At 31.7% G+C, this 19,854-nt stretch overlaps 1 protein-coding gene across 4 annotated transcripts in view; it reads left to right on the forward strand.

Moving 5' to 3' along the window:
* Positions 1 to 19,854, forward strand: part of SYT1 (synaptotagmin 1) — a 509,772-nt gene that overhangs the window by 171,474 nt on the left and 318,444 nt on the right. Inside the window, exons 1-2 of one of the 4 annotated variants that reach the window (XM_011374697.1) lie at positions 942 to 1,109; positions 2,535 to 2,598. The exons of 1 other annotated variant lie outside the window; for it this stretch is intronic. The gene's annotated coding sequence lies outside the window, so the exon portion shown is untranslated. Of the gene's footprint in view, positions 1 to 941; positions 1,110 to 2,534; positions 2,599 to 19,854 lie in introns of those variants that run through there. 2 more of the 4 variants (XM_011374713.2, XM_011374705.2) reach the window with 2 other exon arrangements.

Genomic DNA, 19,854 nt, shown 5'->3' on the forward strand with positions numbered 1-19,854 from the left:
GAGTTTATCAACATTTTGCAATTCTGAAATTTCAAATTTGAGATGGGGATTCTTTTGCCATTTCAGTCTACCTGGGGCTGAAGAAATAGTGTTTACGAGGGGCCATGTTGGAAGGAGTCACAGTGCACGCTTTAAATCCAACCCTAAATATGTATTTATCTCAGTGTAGTATTAAGGGAACTCAATTAAAATCAATAGATTTCCATCAAAATGAAATACTTGAAATATTTAAAACAAAGTTTGGATTTAAATATTAATTACTTGTCATTCTTAAAAGTGAATCCCCTTTAAAAATACACAGCTGTACATTTTTAAATGTCCAACATTAAAATGAATACAAATAGTTTCTCTGCCACTCCCACCACCCAAAAAAGTGATAAGAAAAGTCAAGGATTTATAGTATTCATAATGTCTGAAGCATGTAGTGTTTTGCTTAATTGACTAAATAGAATTATGATTAGGGCTACAAGTTTTTAGTTTGATTTCTAGCCCCTGTTGAGCAGTAGTAATCCCTAAATCTCAGATAATTTTTTTTTCATTTTAGGCCTGCTTCTAAAACTGGATAAAAAGAACATAAAAGAGTCATCAGCTTTATTCTATAAATGAATAAAATATTTTGTGAAAAATATATAAACCTACCTATATATATACATACATACATACATACATACATATATATACATATATAATAACCTACTTCATGTTATTTTTTCTAAGAATTGTATAAACACATAAAAGTGCCAAGTCTCAACACCAGGATACCGAGTGAGTCAGACCTACTGATACCCATGACATTACTGAAAAGTCAGACAGATGACGGAAGATGCCAAATCATCCTGTGCTATTTTCACTTTTTCCTCTAAAATAGAGATGTTTATATGTGCAAGAGCCAGAAATTAGCTACCAGAAAAATACTATCTACATCCATATTCAGCACATAGATGAAATATATAATTGTTTGTCCCCTACAGTAGAACAGGCTAGCCCATTCATCCTTGTGATAGATATGCATGCAAAACCAAAATGAAATCAAATCCCTGCAGATGGCTCATAAGTCACAAAAACTGTTTAATCCTTTCACTGCATCCCTTAGGGAAGCCTGCCCCTTGGTAAGTAATAATGTACAATATATAGTATGTCAAGTGTTCTTTCAGTTTTTTAGTAGAAAGCTTTCATTTTCCCTAGTAGTTTTTTTTTTTTTTTTTCATATTTCTGGTAAAGAGCTCTGTATTACTCTGTTACTTTAACATACTTCTGTAGAATTTTCCTGTAGTTTTTGCTTTAATAAGAAAAGTGTCAGTACATGGAAACTATGTATAGAAGTCTTATCTAAAATTGATTGTGGCTCAAAGTTGTATTTTAAAAGGCAGCCAGGCAAATCTGAGTGCATTTTTACATTGTTCTTTCTAATAGGTTTTACTAGAAAACAGTTGAGATCCAAGCAGGAATTAAAATGAAAGCAGACCTTGGAGGCTTAACCATTGAACAGATGCAGTAAATGCAGTTTTGGAACTATAGCTGTCACTTCAGATCTTTTCTGCTGAGTACATATGTGAGCCAGTCTCCAGAGCTGCTGGCATTATGGTATATTTATAGTTCTGTTGAAGGTAGACATTGTTAGAACTCTTAAAACAGGTTTGCATGCCTATTAGGAAATTATTTTTCAATGTTCCATTGTTTCTTGGTTTTTATTCTACCTAAATATCTTGAAGAGTAAAAATGACAAGAACATATATAGAAAGGTACTTGTCTCTAGCACTACGAAATTTTTCATTTCTGAAATGTTAACTTGTCAAACCAAATCAGAAATTCTTAACAGCTTTATCATATTAAAGGAATTTGATATTGATTCTTGGGAAGGACTTAATTTTCTTACTCTCTAAACTAAAAGTTATACTTTCTTCTGCAATGATGTAAGATTATTTTTCTCCTTACCCCTAATGGGCTACTACCTATCAATATCTAGATCTAGATCTATTTATATATGCTAAATAGTATTAAGTTACATCTGGACATTGATTTGGCTCTGAAAATAGGCAAATATGTGTAATATATTGAAGTACTCCTAACTTTAGTGAAAATGTAAAATCCAGAAGTAACATGATATGTATAGGGTTGATTTATAATAATTATATTGATACTCAATATAGCACTAGGCATTTAACTGACTAATAATTATATTAGATTCTCCTTTAATATAATAATGTAATATTCTCTAACAATGTCTCCCTAGATTTGTATCATTTCAATTTTCAAACTGAAAGACTGTGATGTAAAAAGCATAATTAACTTTTTAGAAAATAAGTATATAAACTATTCATAGCATCTTGATCTCTAGCTCTTCAAACCAACTTTAAAATACCTATCTAATATTATATTAGATATATGGTATTAAATTGTATGTGGATGTATGCATTGCAAGATTTTTAAGTAGAAATGTTAAATAGAAATAATGAGTTATATTTATGACCATCTGAAATGATTCTGAACTACGTATAGTCACCTAACCACTATACATATTGTTTTTGCTTTAGAAAAATAAAGAATCTAAAAGAAAGAAATCAGAGACCAAAATACCCCAGAATTTCTAACAGAACAGTAAGTACTTTAATAACACGATATTATACTGTAGCTTCTATACAATTAGAGGAGCTTGATTTCTTTTACAGATTATAGATATTTCTATATTCAGAAATAAGAAATTAACATAGTAAGCAAGTAGAGCCTTCTACAACTCAATTTCAATTTATGGGAGTAAACGGAAAATCATTTATCCTATAATCCTCTTAGTTAAGAGGCCAGGGTAATCCTTGTGATGCATCTATGTAGCAGAAAATGTTTATGTTGATTTCATCATATCTTTTGTTTAGCATCATAACATTTTAAATTCTTAAGAAGATAAAAAATAACTAAAATTTAATCAGAGTGCCTCATATTTTCTATATGTGATACAAAATTTATTCATTTTGAACAAATTTTTAAACAGAATAAATATGCTTGGTATGTTCATAAGCATTAAATTAGAATTATAAAAAAAGGCAATACTCTGCAGGCATAAAATCTATAGCTTCATCACATAGTACATTTCAATCTTCTCACAACTGAAGTATGAAATGTCTTTCCTTATATAACTATTATTTGATAGTAATAACTTTTTTCCAAATATGTTTTTATTAAATAAAATTAAATGCATTCTTGATACCATTTTTATAGTAGAATTAGTAACATTACAATGATTTCCTAGATGTAAACATTGTAAATTTTGAATATGTGAATATCAAAAAAGGAAAGGTAGAAAAGTCAAGTCCACATTGATGGCCTATGTTATAACACTTCTATTGCCATGGTTGTTTTGAAATGAATTTTCAAATACACTTCTCTAAAATTTAAAACAAAAACATTAAGGTAAAATGTAGTGAATTGATAGAATGATAGACATACGATTAATTGAAAGAATGTGTGATAAAAAAATTCATAATTTTTCTAAAATATATACAAATTACTTACCTAATAAATTTTCTAGATTTCAAAGAACTTTAATGCATAAATGAAATCTTAATTTAAATGATTAAATATAATTAATCTAGGTTATGATGATATAAATGTAACTTATCTGAAATCTATTTTATTTTTGAAGCATGGGAGGAGCAGGAAGAGAATGATGTTTCTTTTACTTGTCTGAATATCATTCAAGTGCAGCTTCACTTTACACAAAGCACTTTACCTCACTTTTGCTGTAGTTACAGATAGCTATACACTTTAAATTTTTTTAAATCAGAGATTTATAAAATCCAAAATTTTCAAGAATAGTCCCTTCATTAAAAAAATAAACTGCAAATATATAAAATGCTATTTTGAGGTGACAAAGCATGTTATGAATAGATTTACATAGTTCTGGGTATAAGAAAGATTAAAGAATCAGAATTTAACATGTAAAAAAACCTGCCAATTTGAATAAATTGCAAGATATGAAATAAATAAGCAATTTTTGAGACTTTTTTTCAACATCTTACTGACCAGAGAGAGTTAAGTCGTTCAGCCAAGACAAACATTTTTCAACACCTAGCAATTGTCTTATAAGAAGACTAGGCTCTCTTAAAGTTTTGTTTTCATGTATATAATTCAATTTTTAAACATAATTCTGTACATTACCCATTGTATAAAGGTTGACGATTTTAAAGATAGAACCATACATATTTGTTTTAAGCTCTTTGTAAAAGAGCCAGATGATATCTACTCTACCTTCTCACAATATCTTAGTCATCTTATAATTTCACTGTGAAAAGCCATCTGTGGCTGTTTTTCTGATCTGATTTATCTATAATTATTTGGTCTACTATTGAGGTGTGACATATAAGTTGTTTAATTTGAACTGTAATTTTCATAATTGTATTGAAAAAGGAATTATTATGGCATACTTTGGAGGGAACTGACTCAAGTAATGAGTTCTGTTCATTTGGAATAAATCTAGAGAAAATAGTATACATATTTTTAAGAAAGAAATCATGCCTTTTCTTAGTACATTTGTGATTTGGGGCAGTTTTTCCTTTCAAGCTCTAACTTTTATTTTAAAACAGCATGCTAAATCACTCACAAATAACTGTAAAGAAAAAATGATTTGATTCAGTAATAATAAAAAAGTGTGATTTATTCCTTAAAAATTTTATAAAATGTTTATGAAGAGAAATACTCTGAATTAAAATTATATTGTCAAAACATAAGTGTTTTAATATATGTCTTAACCTCCAAAGAGTTTATGAGTTAGAGGTGTCAGTACATGGAATAAAGTATGATATAAACTGAAGACATTAAATAATACAGTGATTATTTGTCTTGTCTTTATCATCTATAGAGTATGTGCCTATGTTGTAAGCCCATGAATAATAAATGAGTTTTGACAATTTGTACTTGAATCAAATCCTATAAATGAAAGATTTTTAGCATAGGAAAACCATACAAACCTCCTATAATTTTTTTCTCAAAGCCCATAGTTTAAGAATGATGAATTGATTAAAATATTACTGAGATCTTTAGAGCACATTGAAAAACTTGTATTTCACACAAAGTTTTTGTGCTTAGAAAAATTAAAGAAAATAAAGAAAGTAAGAAAATAAGAAAAAGAAGCATTGGAAATTATATTTTAAAATATTTTTTCTCAGTTGCTGAACACTCGGTGGTACTTTCAAGAACTCCATGGGTCACCTCTCTATAAATTCTGAATACACTAGATAATAATAATAACAAAGAGAATGCATTAAAAAAATACATTCATAAGCTCAGGCATACTTCCTTTAAACTATTCATATTATCCTAGATTTGCTAAATCTCTTTAAATACTATGGGGAGTTGATGTTCTCACTCAAAGCACGACTATTATTAACAATCTTGCTTTCCTGGCACACCAAATAGAACAAGAAGTATTCAGTAAGAAAGATCCTAATAGAAAGCAGATTTTAACTAGAAAAGCATTTTGTGATTCATTAGAGAATAAATGTTATTTGCAAATGCCCCTCAGAAGTTTAATTTAGTCAAGCCATTCTCTATTTAAAGTAATAAGTCCTCGTAATCAAAAAGTATAGTCATGTGTATAATAGTGGCATAGAGCTAGGAAAAAATTTGTCTAGTCTAATATATTCTCATTTTATAGACATTCCCTCCTCTACTGTCCTTATTTATAGAGGGCCAGATAAGTCATTTATCCAAGCTCTGAATACCTAGTGGCAGAATCAAGAAAAATTCTGGCTTAATAATTAACCACTCAATATTTTTTCTATCTGCCATATTAACTGAAAGTGCTTATATAAAAAATGCTTAAATAAAAAAAGCCTCCTCTCAAAATTTAAACTTCTTTCAACCAAAAGGCTAATGAAATTTTATATAAATAATTCTGCCTAGTCTCTACCTGCCCAAAACTTTATTTTGATATAGCTCATTAGAATGATGTTTATAGTGGAAAGAATTATGAACATATAGAGGAAAGGGAATCTGTGTCTCGGCTTCATCCAGCTCTCCCTCTCATAGTATAGCACTCCAGAGCATAGGAGAAGGTCATGACATCCAAGGTTACACAGCTATAAAACTACTGGATAATAATAATACATAATACATACATACAATCTGCCAATGGGAACAGTTAAGCAAGTGCCTCTTCGATTCTGTTTTTTTAATCTGAATAATAATAATAAAAAAAATCTCCCCAGTCTATTTCCCAAGACTCTCTGAGATCAAATTGGCTATACAGGGATCACTGCAGTGATGTTTAATTATAAATTTTGTCTATTGAATTATTATATTAAACCTTACATTATATTATGATAAAAAAAACTTTTTGTGAGAAAATTTGCTTTTACTGTTTTGGAAATTTAATATATCATTTGCAACAGTGTGTTGCTGGTGAAACCAAAGTGGTTGATTGGTTTCTGTTTTAGACAATAATAGTCATTCAGAAAAATATTCCCTTTTCCTTGAATTTATAATTCACCCTCAATCCTGATCAGCTTTCTCACACATAGGCCTAAGAGAGTTCTTATATAAAAGGAAATTAGAAAAAGGAAAGGGGAAAATTTACTGGGCCCTTAGCTCTGTCAGATTCTCTACTGATCATAGGATTAAATTTTATTTATCAAAAGAACTCTTCTTATGTTATTACAGTTTTATAAATGATGAAAATGAGAACTAAAAGTTTTATAAAGTTAGCCTAATTAGTAAGCAGCAGATCCATCATTTGCATTCAGGTCTGTCTGATTACCCCTTTCAAAGTTAACATTCTTACCTAAACATATCACAACCGGTAAAGGCAAGACATACTTTATTTCCCTATATGAATGATGGTGAGAGGAGGTAGAAACACTGAATATATAACTTTTTAAAATGTCATTTTTCTATGTAAAATACATGTGATGTACATATGATATTTCTTTTCTTTACCTCTATCAATAAACATTAGACTGTATCGTGTGTATTTGTTGTTCATATGCTAAAATTAAACCATGGTAGGAGAATTTATTTATTAAAGACAGCTATCTTCAGAGAGAAAAAGTAGAACCAAATTTGAAATGGATGATTGCCATAAGTATAAAAGGTCACCTAAAGGGAAAGAACTATATTTTGTTTGTAAATGACAGTAAAATGGATGTTCACAGTACGTGCTTCTTAGATTTCTATGCTTACTGCATTAACTGGACTTATATTTGGTACAACTTTGGAAATTTATGTAATATTCTTCATTCTTTATTCAACAGTTTCTACTGAGTACCTACTGTTTACATTGCCCCAGGTGTTGGAGATATAGGAGTGAACCAAGTACAGCCTCTTCATCAAGTAGCTTATATTTAGAGTAATTACAAATGTTGGAATATTTGCTTTATAAAGAGAGTAGTATTACTTTGACTTACAGTAATAGACTGTCTTTTTAAGATATCCATCTGATTCATCATGGTCAGAATCACTTTGTGTTGTTATTCACCAAATGACTGAGAGTTTTGTCACTTTCTGTAGGACATTGGGTAGATGGGTTTCCCACAATCATTAGCATTTATAATAGAGCTAAAGCTAACTCATATTTCATGACTTAGGTATTTTCTAGAACACTAAAAAGGAGCCTTCTGTATTTTATCATAGCGTAGTTCTGGCTTTGGAAACACGCTCTGTGTGTTCAAATCCCAGCTCCACTACTTTATTAGAGCCACAGGATGTAGGGCAATTTAGTAGAATTCTATATGTTTTAATTTCTTCGTTGAGTGATTGTAATAATCAAATGAATTTAAAATAGTGATTTTGTTTATATAACAGTATCTTGTTCATAGTAGGTACTATATTAAAGTTAGTTATTTTAATTATTTGATAAAATTCAGTCCGTTACTTCTAGAAACAATCTTTGATTTGGATGCTCTCGTTAATATTAGTTTTTATTTCATTTTGAAAATTTTATTAGCTTTCATTATTCTGAACTATAACTCGTATAATTACAGAAGAGATGAAGTGGAAATGCCTTAAAATCAGGAATATTGTTTTAAAGATATCATGTAAAGTCTAAAATTAATAAGATTTTAAAACAAATGGTTCAGCTCTCTGAATAATTAATACTTTTTCATCTGCTCTAACATTCAATTTATTTACGCATTTGTCTCCACCAGAGCATTATTTTGAATTGCATTATTCGTTTTTATAATTAAGATTGTTGGCAGGGTATGAAGGAGCTGTGTTCAAGTCCTATTTCTGCCACTTACTGGCTGTATGACCTCAGGAAGACAATTTAACCTCTTTGCCTCAAGTTATCCTCATCTATAAAATGAAGATAGTAAATCCTACATAAAGGTTTAATATGAGAATTCCAATACAGTTGACCCTTGAACAACATAGGTTTGAACTGCATGAATCCACTTATACATGGCTCTTTTTAATACATATACATACAGTCAGCCCTTCATATTCCCAGGTTTCATATCCAGGAATTAAACCAACTGCAAGTAAAACGCAGTATTTTTAATATGCCGTTGGGAAACCATGGATATGGAGGGCTAACTGTATGCATTGTTCTATGCCATTTTATATAAGAGACTGGAGCATCTGTAGATTTTGCTATCTGTGGATGGTCCTAGAACTAGTCCCCTGTGGATACTAAGGGACAACTATAGTTAAGTTTTAGGGGAGTCAAAATTTATATGTGAATTTTCCGCTGTGGAGGGTTAGTGCCCCTAACCCCAGCATTGTTCAAGGGTCAACTGAACATGTTTATTAAGTATTTATTACAGAAGTTAATAAATGGTGTCTGCAAATAGTAATTTTGTTGTTATATTTGCCATTAAAGATAACTCCTATGCAATATTAAAGGGCATTATTTTAAAATTATAAAACATATACAAGTCTGTGAGGAACAAAGAAGAAAGAAAGTGTGAGGAAAAAGGAAAGTGGAGGATGGTTAGAAATCCTGAATGCAAGATGAAACTTGGTTTTGATACAATAGGGTGTAGGCATGCTCTGGAAGGAGTGTACCATGAGCTCTCTCCTGGAAGGCCTCTTCCTCCTTAAAGCAAATACTGAAATAAGACAAAGTCAATAGCATGACTCCCTTTCAGAGATGTCAAAAGTAAAACTTGAGACATTTTGACAGTCTTCAGTCCCCATAAGTAAGCTGAATCAGTATGCATTGTGATGCGAAGGGTATTTATAAGGCCTTCTACCCTACCATGAGATTACTTCGTTGGAGTCAAAAATGGGGTTATTTTCTCCAGAGATAGTAAACTTAATCAAATTACAAACTGAGCAAGTTTCCAGGAATAAATTACATTCAACACATGTCATTTTATGCACCATTTTAAAGGACAGTTTTATACCAGTACATGGCAAAATACGCTCTCCTTAAAAAACTCATAAATAAAATTTCGTATGTGATATCTGAAATTAAAACGACAAAATAATTTTTTCATGAAGGAAATCTCAAACAACAAAAATTGGTTATTTTACTCTTATTTTCCAACCATGATAAGTAATATTTTCAGTTTTCTCTTCATTTTAGTACCTTGATTATTTGGTTAGTAAATTTCATATCCATCATTTTCATTTGGCTTTATCGTTTGAGTTGTTCTTTTGCTAATGCCATAAAAATACCTATATAATACTGATGTGGAATATCACTACTAACACTACTCCCCTTTTTAATGTCAAATCGTGTTCTGTCTGTAAAAATAAATATATCCTCATTTTAGTAGTAATTGTTCATATATCAGCAAAATATAATTCATGGTAAATACAATTTTTCTCTTCTTAAAATTTAATTCTTACATAAACTACAATTTTCTTTCCTATTCTAAAATATGAAAAATGTGGTTCAGCCTATGTTCCATTGTACATTTTAGCAATTTGTGTTCCTTGTTCTCATGGTTAACATGAATTGCTTAACCCTGCTAGTGTTTTTATTTTCTACTTTTAAGAGTTCTGGCAAAGCCTGTGTTTATGAATTCAGAGTGAGGAATAATGTCTCTAAACAAATGCTCAAACTGCATTGGTTTGCTAACTCAGTGACCCCCAAAGTGATATATAAATTTTCAATAGTCCGAAATGTTTTGTAAGAAATAATTGTTAGCAGTGGTTTTGTGAGTTGCTCAGGGTATTTTCTTATCCATTTTATGTTTGCATTTAGTATTAACACAATTTGCTATAACATCGCCTGGAAAGTTATTTTTTATTAGTTGTGTAATATTTGAACTATGAAGAATTTAGCTTTGGATTTTCCTTTCCTTTTGGACTTTAAAATATTTTTTTCTAATTTTAGTGATTTTCTTAATGCTCCCAAATTATGTCTTAGAGCATTACAAACGCTATTGTATTTTAGAAAACAAGATTTTTTTATACATCTGAATTATGCCTATAAACATAATTCTAGAACAAATGGGTTTGCATAATTGGTTAATTATTAATATAACCATTGTTTTCAATTATAAGATTTAAAAAATTATCAATGTTTCACAAAAAGCAAAGCCAAATCTTTCATTAAACAAGATAGCTGAAATAATGGAGAAAATACAAGCAGTTCCCAATCTAGGAAAGAGTTATGTAACAAAACTTGTTTAAGATATTTTCTTTCATTTTATAAGATGGATAATTACTAAGAGAAGTTGCACAAATAAACCTGTGAAAACCCACAGTCTGCACTGAACCACAATATTTATGGCACCGGGAATGGGGACTGGATAAGTAAGAGGGAAACAGGAGCAAAATGTTTTTCCATTTTTCCTGAAAATCAACCCAAAATTTGAAAAAATAAGTAAAGCTGCTTTCCACACTGCCTCATCTCTTTCTATCTTCTGCTTTTTTCCTCAGGTAGTTCTGCTTCCCATTTGATATTCTTGAGTTGCCTTTCCTTTAAAGTGATTTTGGCTTCAAATTCCCTAACCCCACTTTTCTCTTGATCGAAATGTCTCAATGCAGCTGGTATGAGAAAATATCTAAGAAAAAAGGAACTGGATCACAGTACTTACACCATTCCTGTATTCACTCTGCTGCTGCATTCGGTTAACACAATTGTTAACTGAAATAAACAAATGACATAAGGGATTTTTGTCAGTGTGAGGTCCTGAAGTGAAGAACTTAGGTCCTATGGGTGGAGACAGGAAACACAGGCCCTAATGCAGCATCCCTGCACTGCTTTTGAGGTGTTATTTCCTTCCAATCATCTGCTTAGAATCTCAGAATTTCTTTAATACCTACAAGTTTTCCCAGTAGTTCTTTGTGAGGCTTGTGATAGAAGCTGGGTCAGTGAGGTGTAGTAGGCTAGAAATTATCTTATTTTTCTCCTGTAATGTAACTTATATAGAGTACATGATTAAATAATATTATTTACCTACTTTTTTAATTTCTTTTAAATACCCTTAATATAAAAGCATCAATTCATGAAGTAAATATTTAAGTGTCCCCTCTATCTAAAGGAAATTATTTTATTTGTACCATTGCCTTAGGTTGTTATAATAAACTATCATAGTCTGGAGGCTTATAAACAACAGAAATTTACTTCTCACAGTTCTGGAGACTAGAAGCCTAAGATCAGAGTGCCAGCATGGCTGTGTTCTGGTGAGAGCCTTCTTCCAGGTTACAGACTTTTCCTCATTCTATCCTCCCATGGCAGAAGAATGCAAGAGAGCTGTCTAGGTCCCTTTTAAAAGGGCACTAATCTCATCCTCGTGGCCTAATCACCTCCCAAAGGCCTCTCCCAAAAGGATTTCAACATGTTAATTGGTGAGGGTGGGGGACACAAATATTCAGTCCATTGCAACCATTTATACCACCATTCTATCTGACACCTCAGATCAAGGAAATATCTTCAAATTTTAAATTTCGGTGTTTATCATAATTCTGGATGTAAATATAATCAATATCTTTTCGATAATAACCCCACTAGTAATTATCACACAAATGCTATGCTCTTTTTGTGCTGGCATCAACTATTATGGAAATAGCACAGCAAGGCCAAGCCAGGCCAGGCGAGGCTATTGCACCTCATTTTGTCAAGCAGCCTCAACCAGCCCATGCCTCTGTATAGGCAAGCAGCAGAAAAAATAAATTAGTTTAATATAATTTAGGGTTTCTGAGTCATAAATATGTCTCTTAGTTGCTCAGACTCGAATTAGCAAATCTTCACTTAATTTTCTTATATTTTTATACATTGACTACTTTTTTTAGAAGAATTGCAAAGTTATGGTTGTTTTTTCTAAAAATAAATAGGATAATAGGGAATGTATTGTTTATTCAAAACAGGAATGCAAATTTATAACCTTCAGCTTTTCTAATGCTACCATTTATCTTCTAATCTATGTATTATAAATTATTATGGTTTAAGAATTACCAAAAGACTCTTAAACAAGGAAATTATTTATTCATTCCCATATTTTCAACAGATAATACTTATGTGCTCACTAATAATTTTGTAGCTAGAATTTATTAAATGCAAGATATATACACATGTCTACATATATATCTACCTGTCTTCTAATAGAGAAGCTCCATTACTATTTTACAGATGAGGAAGCTGAGGATTCGAAAGGTTAAGTGATTTTCACTGTTAATAAGTGGCTGAGTTGAAATTTGAGATCAGAACTTCCAGGTGTAGTAGGGCTATTGCTCTCTGCCATCTCACACTGCCCTCTACATATCACACATGGTGGTATATGCAGGACAAGACACCATCTCTACCCTGGAGTAATTCACATTTTAGTAGAATGGATGGATATCCTAAAATGAATTAAAATATAATAGTATGAAAATAAGAAGTACTAGAAAGCTAGCAGGTGGATATGATTTAATATTGCCTGAAAAACCATACAAAGGAAAAGACGTCCATCTTGATCTTCCATGACTTACTTTCATGCTGCTTTTCTACTTTGGTTGCTAATGAATTTACTTAAGCATATGGCACGTTTGGTTAGGTTGAGATTATGAAGGTCAAGTTAAAATATTTGAAGTTCTTCTCTAGCCAATAGATAACCCTTGTTTTAATGTTTTTCTTGTTATTTTTTCTGCTTAATCTCTTTCTGTGTAAGCCTTAGTAAGAGAATAAAGGCAATTTAAAAAATAAGTTTAAGAAAATCCTTTTGTTAGCAATGTATTAATCTGTTGTTTGCATTACAGAAATGAGTAAAGATTTAAGTGTAAATATGTATGACCTTGCCTCTTGTTCAGATCTATCACTTCTACTCAGGTGATCCTCATTCGTGTGATTCTTAATAATATTTGTTGTTATTGTCTTACCCTTTGAGCAAGACACTAAAGCCTGCTTCTCAAGGTCTATGTTACTTTAAGTTGCTGCAGTGAGGGAATTTCACAGTGCTGTTATGCTTTTGGTTAATACAGCTATGTGTTCTGCTTGGGAAAGACAATTCTAATAGCGTCCTATTGATTCAGATGTTTTCTGACAGTAGCTGCCTACCAGGTTTGCCTCCATTGACTTTTCAATGTTCTGTTACAAATAACTTGCATGTACAATTTGATATTGAAGGACACAGAAGGTTCCCCACTGCGTGCGAAGTCAGAGCAGCCCTGAGCTATGGGGTAGTGAGTGCTTATTATCATTCTGAAAATCACCCACTTGTCCTGAGCTGTTGCCATAAAAGAGTTGTGTTTTCTGTTACTTTTTTCTTCTCCTTGTTTTATTCTTCCACACATTCCAAAACAACCCTTATATTTTAAAGGTTTAAACTTTATTCTTTGAAATCCCCCATACCGACTAAAACTTAAAATATAAAGTCATAGGTGTTTTCTTATTTTTTTAACATCCAAAATCCAAGCTAGCTTGAATTGCAAGTACTTATTTTTTCTTTACTACAATTTTTAAAAAATCTTGCTTGACTTTTATAAAATTGCGGATGGTTAGAAATGTCTATTATAATTAAAAAATAACTATCATTTATTGAATGCCTACCATTTGCAATTTGCACATTATCTATAATTTTGACAGCATTGCAAGGTAGGTATCACTACCCCATTTTACAGATGAGGAAACTAAGACTTTGAGAAGTTAAGTCCCTTGCCTGAAATAATAATAACTACTGTCTAAACATGCTTGACTTTTAGTCATCTAAAATGATAGTAACATTGGTTGGATTTGCAGAGCACGTTACAGTTTGCATAGTGATTTCACTCAAAGTACTTCATTTAACCTCACAAAACTGGTATCTATACTTTGCATCTATCTTATTCTTTGTGAGACCACCTTGAGGCTCTAGATCTAGAAATTGATTATGGATTTCCTTGTGCCGAAATGTGGCCTTTGTTAAATTAGCATCATTTGTAATAATGGCTTCATTTCTATCACCAGTTTACATTTGTATTTTATGAGGACAGAAGGCTGGATAACTCGACTATTGATGCCCTTAAACAATTTGAGGGATATGTTTACATATGCAGTAGTTGCTTAAAGCAGAAGCATAATAATGCTTTGAAACCAAACTTCTGTGCCCCAGAATACTATAAAGAATATATACATAGTTTTTATTTCCTGATGTCTGCTACACCATCCTAGCCCTTTAAAGACATTCCAGTCTGTACAGTCTGTTCTCATATTCCCATATAAATCAAAACAGCCTATTCTTTAATATACATGAATAAACATGGAGGAAAGGAGAGGAAAATAACAGACACCTAGAGAGAGAAAGAACACCTTACAGTATTACACAATGATAAAGTAAGATGAAAATGGAAAGTAAGCATATTTCTGTCTCATTACTTACTATTGGTTCCAAAACTCAATGGCATTAGATTTTCTGAAATAATTTAGGGATGAGAAGTACCAGTTGGATAATGGAAACAACAAACGAAAAAGGTGGAAGAGTAAATAGAGAAAAAAATAAAACAGATAAAGCCACATGGATGCTACTTTCCACCCACCCCCACCCCACCTTGCGAACACAAAACCACTCTACTCACCATTCTAGAAAGTACCATGTTCTTTCAAACATCAGAGCTTTGACTCAAGAATTTGACTCTACTTTTTCTGACTTAACCACCTCCTAGGCTGAGTTAGTTTCTTTTTCTCTTCTACATTCCCAGAACATCTAGGACATATCTGTACTGCAGCATCCATCTTATCAGCTAGATATGAACAAATCAGGCCAGCAGTAGGGTAATCTAGTCCCTTCTCACTTCCACCTCTCCAGAGAGCAATCCAGAACTTTGAACACAAATGCCTAGCACACAGTAAATAATTCTATTCAGTCATTTAACAGTACCAGACTCTGTACTAGTGCTGAGGACTATACTCAAAGAATGTTTGAAGAAAGAAGGAAAAAATGAAGGGAATGAAGAAAGTAGGGAATGGAGGGAATTAAAGAGAGATTGAAAGACTAAGGGAGGGAAGGAGAAGGAAGGCAGGCCAAAGATGTAAGTAAAAATGTAATGACATAATCTATCACATAATATTTCATATAAAACATATTGTTTCTTTTAGCAAATAAGTTTATTTTAAAAATAAATATTTCAGTGTTTCAGAACTCACAGTGGAGGTGAGGGAAAAGAGTTACATTAGACTAGAAATCAGATCTTAGATGTTTTTATTATATTAATTTGGAAGTTTATTTTTCTTATTACTAAAATATTTTCACTGTTATTTATGAGAAGACAAGATCTTAGTTCACTCCTTAACTAACAGCTTTTAGAAACAGATTTTATGTTTTTATAATGTAATAAATGAAGTGAGAAGGTATAAGAATTTTATCATCATATCCATGTGAGTGTGTGTGTGTGAGAGAGAGAGAGACAGAGACAGAGACAGACAGACAGACAGGAAGACAGGGAGACAGGGAGACAGACAGTGTGAGTGTTTTCTTTTTGGTCTCTGTGACTGATTATGCTAATTTATATCAGTGCTCCTAAAAAGGACTAACTACTCCCCACTTAAACGCTATTTACTATTCATTCTCCTAAGGCATTGTTTACTTTTAGTTTCTCTTTCTTTTTTTCCCCTTAGCCCTGCCCTTACCCATCCTAATAAAATCCCTGATTTTCTATTGCTTCTAGAAATTCCAGGGATTTCATGCATTCCAATAAGAAACCCAAGAGTAGAGTGTTTATCTGAGGAGGTGCTCTTGCTCTGCTTAATGACTGAGACTTGTTTACAATTATTGCCCTACTTGTGGGCAGATAACCTATCAAAGAGAGCTGATATTTTATATTTCTTCCTATCTCTCTGCTACTGAAAAACAAATATCCTAATAAAAATAATTAGTAGTCACTAAGAGCAAGAAGATAAAACAAAACAATCTTGAGAAATAAAATCGAGAATATTTTAAAATACTTATTATACAGTTTACCCTTGAACATGGGGATTACAAACACTGAAAATCTGCACATAATTTTTGACTCCCCAAAAACTTAATTACTAATAGCCTACTGTTGACTGAAAGCCTTACCAATAACATAAACATCTATTAACACATTTTTGTATGTCATATATATTATATACTGAATTATTATAATAAAGTAAGCTAGAGAAAAGAAAATGTTAAGAAAATCATAAGTGAAAATACAGTTACAGTTCTGTATTAATATTTACTGATACCATAGTTTATGTCATCCATTTACAAAATGAATTGCCTATCAGTACCTATATTAATATTGTCTTATATGATATAAAATACTGTAGCTGTTATGCATATTACTAACACTTTTCATTGTCTACAGTTTAATTGGTAATAAGCAGAAAATTAAAAAAGATGGAAAAATAGGAGAGAGGATAATTTAGTGCTCTAGATAAAGGGTTGCAAAAATTACAAAAGAGCAAAGTAATTATTCACAAGATAGCAAAAGAGATATTCAACAAAAATGAATTGGATTATGAATTGGAAGAAAAAGACCACACACATACACACCCACATGTATGTACATATCGCCCACACACAAGTTGTACTGATCACACACACACACACACACACACACACACACGTGCAGATTCCACCACACGTATGTCATACACGCAAAAGCACAGACTACACACTTGCACATAAACTCACAGGCACACAAAGACACAGAAAAGTTATGCTCTCAATTTATTAGCTACAGATATAAAATTTTACCAGAGGCACAGTAACCCATAGTAGCTTCCCTTGATCACCAGTGCCCCAGAGGGGACTCACAGCTGTCTATGAATAAACATGCAACCAGATCTATAAAGCTCAATTATTTTTGAACACTGCACTTTTACATACAAGTGCACAGTATCTTTCTAAAAAATTATAAATTAATAATCTATGTACTTTGCATTAACAATAAGTGTCACATCTTTCAGTTCTCAAACCAAAATTACTGCCATTTAGGCCATGCATCATGGAGGGAGAGAGAATAGAGTCAATGCTCAAGAACCATGAGCAATATTGCATTTACTTACTTTAAATGCTGTAGAGCATATTTGGTCTAATATTGAATTTATACATTGGAAATAATAACCCATGCCTAGTGAGAAATAAATGAAATGTCTATAACACACCTAATGCAATGGTACATACAAGATGCTCAAAAAGAGTAATGGAGAAGAGTGAGGCATATTTTATATCTTTTTTAAAATTGTTGATTTACAGCTGCTCTTCATTTGGCTGATTCTCTTCAAATAATCCACTAACTTATACCCTAAATAAGCAATTGTGTTTTCCAATTCGATCACCTTTTAATGTCCTAAGAAATACTAATAAGGGCTACTGAGTCCATATTAATATGTATCTGAAATCGAAATAAAACCTTAAAACTTTCAAAGATAGATCAGAAATATACATTACATTAGTAGTATTCATATATTTTTTCAAATGCAGTCAGTAGAATGTGCTTTTAGATGAGATATTTATTCACAGAAAACTTCCTGCTATAGCAAGACACTTAAGTTGTGAGTGAGATTCACCCCAACTTATAAAAATAAACACTCTTTTTTAAGAGAACAGAAATTTTTTAAAACTCTTTGAAATGTCAAGAAGAACATAATGTATAGATTTGGTGAAGGATTGTTTTATGTTATTAAAATAATATAACTCACACCTATCCATTCTTTCAGAGCTGTTTCTTATACAAAAAGTACAATCCTTATGAGTAGTGAATTCTTAAATTCTTAAGAATTCTTAAATTTAAAATGAATTTAAATTCTACTTCCTGTAGTAAGCAGAAAATAGAGTTATGGAACTGTGGAATTTGAAGTTATGTACTTCAATGCCATTTAAATATTAAAAGTATTAGGAAGCTATATTGATATACAAGCATTTTTTAGTCGGTTCTAGATTTTGTTTTGTTTTGTTTTTTAAATTTTATCATTTAAGCTGCTTTACTTGGAGTCTCTTAAGGAAAATTTTCTTATAAAACTAAGATTATATAAAAACCCTAGCTTTCCAAACGGGTTTATATGAACTTTGAAGCAAATAACTAGCAAGATATTAACTTATGCAAGGCCACAGATAATTCTCTCTAGCAGTTAGTCTGTAAGGGAATATTATAATATAGATTGGTTGGGTTTCCAGGTAAAACATCATTACCAATTGGTTTTTCTTGCTTGTAGTGTATAGAAAGGCTGAGGGGAGAAGTCAGAATATGGGCACCATGTCCTGAACTTCAAAGGTTCACTTAACTTTCCCCGTTTTTATCATAGCATACATCCTCTCCTAGAATCAAACTGCCTGGACTACAAATGGAGATTCAGAGAATATATTTGTTCAAGACCACACACACCAAATAGGAAGTGATGTAGAATATGTTATATACCTCCATATTTCAGGGTTGAGTATAATCATTTGGCAGTATCGCCTCTACACTTTCATTTTCACAAGTACAGACTCATGCAGCAAGCCTGAAAGGTAGGGGTACATATCATGCCCAGAGCTGCTGCTATATTTTAGATTTCATTCTTATTAATTTGGATTGTAGTTGCAAAAAGCCAGACCAGAAATGACCTTTGCTTATTTTATGAAACCCAAACACACTTGTCAAACCCAACCATGCAAAGCAGCACAAATTAAGTCAACTTTTACTCTGATTTTCTGCCAATTGGAATGAAACTTCTGGTGGGCTGGACAGCTCTATTTCCTGATTTCAGTTTCAGAAAGTCCAATTAGTAAATCGAACTTTAAAAAGCAGTCTAAAATAATTAATTAGGTCATAATTACTCAGAAGCATATTTTATAGTGTACTCTAATCTAGTATCTGGTCTAAATGCTCGAAAAGGGTATCAGTTTCATTATTAAAGAATTAATTATAATTGGGCCTAATCGTTTGGTGATGGAAGTTGAAAAAAAAAAACTCTTGGGATAAACTGTTCACATATGTGAAGTAGATAAATTCTTTCAGTGCTCAAAAGTGCTAGTTACTCTCTGGAATTATTTTACACTTATAATATAATTATTTAAAGACCTTATAGACATCACCCAACAAATAAATTCCTCACAGGAAAAAAGGGCCCTCTATCACATATGAACAACTGATTTTCTTCCTACTGTATCCCAAACATTTTCAATACTCAATATATTGGTACAATAAAAGACAAAGACGAGAAGAATGCATTCGTAGTATCAACCACTATACTAAAGGGTTTTACCCATATTATCCCATCTAGTCTAAAAATATATTATATAACCCTGTGAGGGATGTATAATGTTTACAGAGTGAGTAGAGGCTCAGAGAAATTGAAAGATTTCCACAGAGTTAATAATGCAAGACCTAGGAATTGAATTCAGGCCTGTCTCTTTCCAAATCTTACTGATTTTACTATTTCATACATTTGTCACACATTAGTGGTCCTAGCAACATGCTTTCTTGAGGTTCCATGACTAAGTATCATGGGACAATTTTCAAAAATTCTGTCCTTTCATTTCAATAATAATCTAAAAGTGTATATAT

Source organism: Pteropus vampyrus, unplaced genomic scaffold (genome assembly GCF_000151845.1).
Source record: "Pteropus vampyrus isolate Shadow unplaced genomic scaffold, Pvam_2.0 Scaffold9, whole genome shotgun sequence".
Classification (NCBI taxonomy): Eukaryota; Metazoa; Chordata; class Mammalia; order Chiroptera; family Pteropodidae; genus Pteropus; species Pteropus vampyrus.